This window comes from Cucumis sativus, chromosome 7 (genome assembly GCF_000004075.3).
Source record: "Cucumis sativus cultivar 9930 chromosome 7, Cucumber_9930_V3, whole genome shotgun sequence".
NCBI lineage: Eukaryota > Viridiplantae > Streptophyta > Magnoliopsida > Cucurbitales > Cucurbitaceae > Cucumis > Cucumis sativus.
Genome location: NC_026661.2, coordinates 5,958,525 through 5,965,442, shown reverse-complemented (window position 1 = coordinate 5,965,442; position 6,918 = coordinate 5,958,525). Strand labels below are relative to the sequence as shown.

The window sequence follows — 6,918 nt, the reverse complement described above, 5'->3', positions numbered from 1 at the left end:
ATGGTTGCATGAAGTGACCTTGGGGCAGGGCGTGACAAAGGTAAATCTAGTATTTCACATAACAAACAGGTGATGATACGTTTTATAAAATAGATTAAGTTATGATTTTTGGGTCATGGAACACATACTTCAGAATAAACTTTCTCAAGGAAAAAAAAAATCTCAATCTTTGAAAATTCTTCTCTCCCATTTTCTCCCATCTTGTGAGATCATTTTGGTTGAGTAGACAAAAGTATTGATGTTTGACCTTTTCTTCTAGTTTTTGTATTGCTTTTGCTCGATCAAATTCTCTTCACAAATATGATATTTTCTTCACAAATCTTATATTTTCTTAGATCCGACCAAAATCAACTCCTCCATAACAAAACTAATTTGATTTCATTTGACTTGAATTAGTTTATGCTATGCTAAATAGTTTTATTAGATAAGTTTAATGCTAAGTTTAAAAAACAAGTCTAAAAAGTGTTTTACAAAGAACTACAAGTTAAGTTTTTCCTAAGTTTTTTTAACATTTTAAAACATAACCAAAATATTAAAATTATTTACAGACCAAAATTTATCTGACTCTTTAGAGTTTATTTACGTTTTTTTTTTTAATATTTTGTAAATATTTTCATTTTTTTCTGACCATACTTTTTTTTTCCTAGAATAAGCATAAAAATTAAGATTTTGAAATTAAAAATATATTGAAGACAATTACAAAATCAGGTAGCATGACCCATAATTATTAAAAGAAAATGGATAATTTAGATTATTTTTTTCCAAAAATATATTTCTAAAACATTTTATCATATTTAACATTCACATAAATTTATTTACTTTGTTATACATGAAAAATTGAAACTTTCCCATATTCACGTAATATTTAACAACAAATAACCTTATTTGTAGATATACAATTTTTTTTTAAAAAAAGAGGACAGAGAAAAAAGAGAAAAAAACCAAATTGAGAAGACGATGGGGAAGAAATTGGCAGGATTTCCACGCGCAATTCGAGATTAGGGTTTCTTTCTCTCTCCTCTTTGTGTGTTCTTCTTCCTCTTTTCTTCTGCAGTTCTTCCCTAATTGGGGCTTTCATCTCTGACTTTTAACTTCTCTTCCTTACTTTGAAATTTGTTTCCTTACCGCTTTGATCCACTTTCTCACGCTGCCTGCCTTCTATTTCTGAATTTGAATGAATCTTTAGAGCAGGTCGTTGAAGAAGGCATAGATGGACGAAGGAGAGGGTGGGTTCGGTGAGGGTGTGGATCAGATTGATCAGTTCCATCGGAACGAGGCCATTTCGGCCGTTGCTGATGATGGTTTCTTGGGCGAAGACGAGGATGAATACGAGGACCTGTATAACGATGTTAATGTTGGGGAGGGGTTCCTTCAGTCGTTGAGGAAGAGCGATGATTTGGGATTCAAGAGGGAGGAGGAACCCAAGATGGAGCCTCCTGCACCTGTACCACCCAGTTCCGCTGCTTCCATACCTGGTATTGGTGGAGGTGCGACTGAAGTTACTGGTTTAGGAGATGCCGGTGGGCGTACTGTTTCGGAGAGAGTAACAGAGGGTTACAATCAGATTCCAGATTTAAGAACGAATGAGATGGCTATCAGAGGTGGGGTGGGATCGGGCCGCCTGTAGGCACAGGAGTTGGGATCAGAGTTGAATTAGGGCAAGGGAGCAAAGCCATCGAGTTGGAGGAGCGAAGTAGTAATAACGTAGCTGGGCATCAGGCTCCGCAACAGCAACAGCAACAGCCACAGCCACAGCCGCAGCCGCAGCCACAGCCACAGCCGCAGCACCATCACCAACCACCTCAGAGCGGAGTCTTAGGAAATCCTGGGAGTGTAGAAAATGAAGGTTTGCTAAGGCAAGGTGGTGGAGTTAATGTCAATGGGGTTGGTGGAAACGGGTTTGGTAATATCGGGAGTGCAGGGGGAGGTGGCGGTGGAACAATTTTGTTTGTTGGGGATTTACATTGGTGGACTACAGATGCGGAGCTTGAGGTGGAACTCTGCAAGTATGGTCCGTTGAAGGAGGTCAAGTTTTATGACGAGAAAGCCAGTGGAAAATCAAAAGGCTACTGCCAGGTTGAGTTTTATGATCCTTCTGCTGCCACAGCTTGCAAGGAGGGAATGAATGGCCATATTTTTAATGGACGTCCATGTGTAGTTGCATATGCATCACCGTTTAGTGTTAAGAAGATGGGAGAAGCCCAAGTTAGCAGGAACCAGCAGATAGCCCAAGCTACTAATCCTCAAGCAAGGAGAGCGCCTAACGAGGCTGTAGGTAAAATTGGTGGAAATAGTATTGCAACGGGTGGTAACTATCAAGGTGGTGATAACAATAGAGGTTCTGGGAGAGGTAATTGGGGAAGGAGTAATGCTCATGGAATGGGTGGTCGAGGACCAGCTGGCCAAATGAGGGGTAGGGGTGGTGGGATGGGTGGCAGAGGTATAATGGGAAATGGTGGAAATGGCTTTGGCCAAGGTATTGGTGCTACCCCTCCTTTATTGCATCCCCAGTCAATGATGGGTCAAGGTTTTGATCCATCTTTTGGTGCACCCATGGGAAGAATGGGTACATATGGTGGTTTTCCTGGAGCCCCGGCTCCCCCTTTCTCTGGAATTTTGTCATCCTTTCCTCCCGTCGGGGGTGTTGGCCTTCCTGGTGTAGCTCCTCATGTGAACCCAGCATTTTTTGGAAGAGGTATGCCTATGAATGGAATGGGGATGATGCCAACATCGGGCGTTGATGGGCCTAATATGGGAATGTGGTCTGATCCTAGTATGGGTGGATGGGCAGTGAAGAGCAAGGAGGAGGGAGAGCAGGTGAGTCTAGTTATGGAGAAGAAGCTGGTTCTGACCAGCATTATGGTGAAGGCAGTCATGAAAGAGGGCCATGGGCAAATTCTGCGAAGGAGAAAGATAGAGGCTCTGAAAGGGACTGGTCACAGTCTTCTGATAGAAGGTATCGAGATGATAGAGATGTTGGTTATGATAGAGAGAGATCCAAAGAAAAAGATCCGGGACCTGACCATGACTGGCCAGATAGAAGGCCTCGTGAAGATAGAGATATAGGGCGTGAAAGGGATAAAGATAGGGATCGAGAGAGGGATAGAGAACGATCCCGAGATTATGAGCGTGGCCATCATGAACGTGATCGTGAACGTGAAAGGGATCGTGACCGTGATAGGTACAAGGACGACAGGGACAAATATTCAGATCATCATAGGTACAGAGACCGGGAACCAGAGCATGATGAGGATTGGGAAAGGGGACGGTCATCAAGGACTCATAGCAAGTCCCGATTATCGCAAGAAGAAGAAAATCGTTCTAGATCAAGGGATGCTGATTATGGGAAAAGGCGGAGGCTTACTTCTGAATAGCTGAATCATTTAGCATACATGCTTTAAACTATATAGAGTATGGCTTTCTATGTGCATTTGGGTTCTCTCTTCGATGTTATGGGCTCTTTGATTCATCATTACCTTTTTGCCTATGCTGTTTATCGTTTGAACTTCACGTATGTCTTCTACCTACAGGAGCATGGTCATTTTTGGTGCAAGAAAAGTAAGCTCATACAAGCCTTTCCCTTTTACCAATTTTTCAAAATTAAATTCTGGTAGATTTGCAGCCTTTGTTTGATACATTATTGACGTTCTAAGGTCTTTGAATATGGTCATGCTAATTGATGAAGTTGTTTAAAACTTATTCTATTGATGCTCTAATGAGATTTCTTCTTTAACATAAAATTGCAGCAATGTTTGATTTTTGGTTCTTAGAATTAATATCATTGTTGATTTTATCACCATAGTTTTACAATTTATTGTTGTTTGGTATTCTTTACAGACCTCATTTTTACCACTAGTTTTATGTTTCCTTTTCATAATTACAAAGGATAGCATCCATTGATTCCATGCTTGATTAAGATACTGAAGACATGGGCTCATTAACATTTACATTATCTATAATAAAAAAAATTAAGCAGAGACATGATTAGGAATTTGGAGACTTCTATTAGATATTTCTAATTATATTGTAATTTTTCATACATTTGGATTTTCACATCTAAATTTAAAAGCTACTCTGTGATATTTTGTTTTGAAATATTATGTGATAGATATGATGAAATATGCCATACTTTATGAGGTTGGAAATTAAAAGGTTAATATGGTTTTGTTCTGGAAAGTTTGTCATTATCCTTCTGTTTCTAATTTTATTGCTAAAGTCGTAAGTTCTAGATTAGACTGATTAATTTCTCAAATTCTTACAAGATCTAGAGGGACAATTGATTTGGTTTGGCTGAGTTTGATTGAAGAACTGTAGCTGAACAGCCAAAAATACAAAGTACGAAGTAAAATGGCTAATTGTAGTTTTGTTCTGGAAAGTTCGTCATTATCCCTTTGTTTCTAATTTTCTCTCTAAAGTTGTAAGTTCTAGATTAGACTGATTAGTTTCTATAATTCTAACCAGATCTTAAGGGATAATCAATTTGGTTTGGCTTAGTTTGATTGAAGAACTGAAGCTGAACGGTAAAAAATACAAAGTGCAAAGTAAAAGGCTTATTGAAATGCCCTTGTACTTATCAACCGATGGCTTAGTTGGTTTGATTCGAGATTTACCAGTTGGTTTGATCTATTTTGATGTTGGGCTTAGGCTGCTAGGTTGGGTGTAATACACGTAGATATAAACACTGGGCTTGGGCTGCGTATTTGAGCTTTCAAAAAAATCAACTTGTCTAAAACATTCACCTTTCCTGAACAATTTGTCTTTGACACCGCTGAAACAAAAAAAAATTGGCAAGGAAGATGCCCCAAGCTTATCAAGTAATGATCCAACTGTTTTTGTATTTTCCTTTCTAGGGAGGGAGACATCCATCCTAATCATTCCAAAATACCAAGATAGTCATCTCCATGCTTGTCTCGTAAACTTCTTTTAACAGTAACTATTCAAGAACATGATGTGTAACAGTGTTAGAATGAGTAAGAGTACGGTCGTATCACCCTCTCCCTCTAGAGTCTAGTGAGTTTTTTTTCTACTCAGTGGGGAATTAAGATCCCTAGTAAAGCGTGGTTCTTTCTTTAGCAAACTTTATGTGGACACTTGAACACTTTGGATCAGCTCTCAGAAGGTGGTGGAAGATCTAGATCACATTCTTTGGAGATATGAATATGCTCATTCTGTTTGGAATTTTTTTCTTCTAGACGTTTGGTTTGATGCTTGCCCATCATAGGGCACACAAATATGTGATTGGGAGTTTTTCCTCAATTCGCCTTTATGTGAGAAGGGTCATTTATTTATGGTTGCACTGGCAGAGGTGTGCCATATACGAAATCTTGGGCTCAAATATGGAATATTTGGGGGAAAGGATCAATTCTGTGTAGATGGTTGGATATGGAGCCTAGTGATATTTGGTCTTTATTAGGTTTTATTTTTTTCTTTGGGCAAAGTTTTATCTACAAACAAAATTTTATATGATTGGTTCCTTTTTTTTGTGGGCTTGGTTTTTGTATGTCCTTGTGTTTCCATTTTTCTCCATGAAAGCGTTTTGTTTTAATGAAAAGAAAAAATCACCTGAAGCTACATTGTTCATGCTTCATAGGATTCCATGCTCCCTTACCGTTTGAATTTCCGTATTCTCACTGCCGTAACCTTGGTTGTACTATCGCCTAAATAAAGAATGAGTTGGTTAATTCTTTTGTTTGAGCTTACATGATTATTTTCATTCTCTGAAGCCCCATTCTTTCTCACTTTTATCTGATAGAGGGATGAAGTTCTATTTCATCTAAACAAAACATGTCAGAGTTAATTCTATTTTAGACATTGGATGTCAAATTTGTCTCATCTACTCAGTTGCCAATAAGTAATAACTATCTACATAGATTTTGGTAGCTTTATGTTGATATACTAATTATCAATAGGTGAGCACGACATTAACTTTGATTCTGATTCTGATTGGAAATACCTCTCGTTTTCTGTTGTTTTGTAGCCTAAAAGGACAGCAGATTCCGTTCGTGGAACAAAAGTTGGCTTAGGGACGACAGCAGAGGCCTCTAAATTCTCGTCTGCCTAGAGAGAACCCATGCATGACAATACCTTCTCGCTCTATAAATTTGATAAAGGAACTTCTTGTTTAAACAGTTCTGACGTTTCTTTTGAATGATGTTTCTTCTTGACTTCTTGGCACTTGATGACATTGATATTCTTGGTTGTAATGGCTTTAAAATATTGATGGAGTCCTGGTCATGTCTGAATGTTATCGGACATGTAATAGCTTACTATGTTGTTAGAGTATCTTAGTGTGGCAGATGTTGTGTTGTGCGTTATTTTGTTTTATGGGTTGTTGTATCATATATTCACACCTTCCCTTTTTTTCTTTTGATACCACACCTTAGTCATTCTACTGTGAAGATGTAGAGCTAACCCATTCTTTTAGAGCTGTTTCTTTACCCTTTCAAAGGTTGTATGTATCTGTTACCAATTCACTAGATGTAGTTCTCTCTTGTATGTACATGTTCTCAGATGACTAGATGTAGTTTTTCAGAGGTTGTATATAACACTATTCTTGTATCAACCTGTTATCGTTCCCCTAGAGATGTGGTCATTTAAAGCTGTTTTTTCTTTAGCTTGTCTCTTTTTGGGACACTTGTCTGGTTGATTTGATAGTTTTTATTTCCTTTTGGGAGCATTTCAAATACAGCATAATAAATTTTAAATTCTATCCATTAGTCTATTAGGGTCTGGTCTATTGTTGGAAGAATTTGAAATTTTATTTGTTTTTGATAGTTTTGTTATTTACAATAATTAATTTATTTTATGGTTCCATTCTTCATGGAATTATGTGTTAGGTATGCCTTTTGAAAAATGTGTTTCTAGGTGAAACACTTCTCACGAAAGGAAGAAATTGGTTGATGAATACTTTGGTTTGGT

The 6,918-nt window shown here is 38.0% G+C and overlaps 1 non-coding gene across 1 annotated transcript; it reads left to right on the top strand.

Moving 5' to 3' along the window:
- Positions 1-920: 920 nt before the first annotated feature.
- On the top strand, positions 921-6,562 carry LOC101212980. Its single transcript, XR_004218209.1, has 2 exons — positions 921-3,558; positions 5,978-6,562. It is a non-coding gene; the product is annotated as a cleavage and polyadenylation specificity factor subunit CG7185 (transcript).
- Positions 6,563-6,918: the final 356 nt, after the last annotated feature.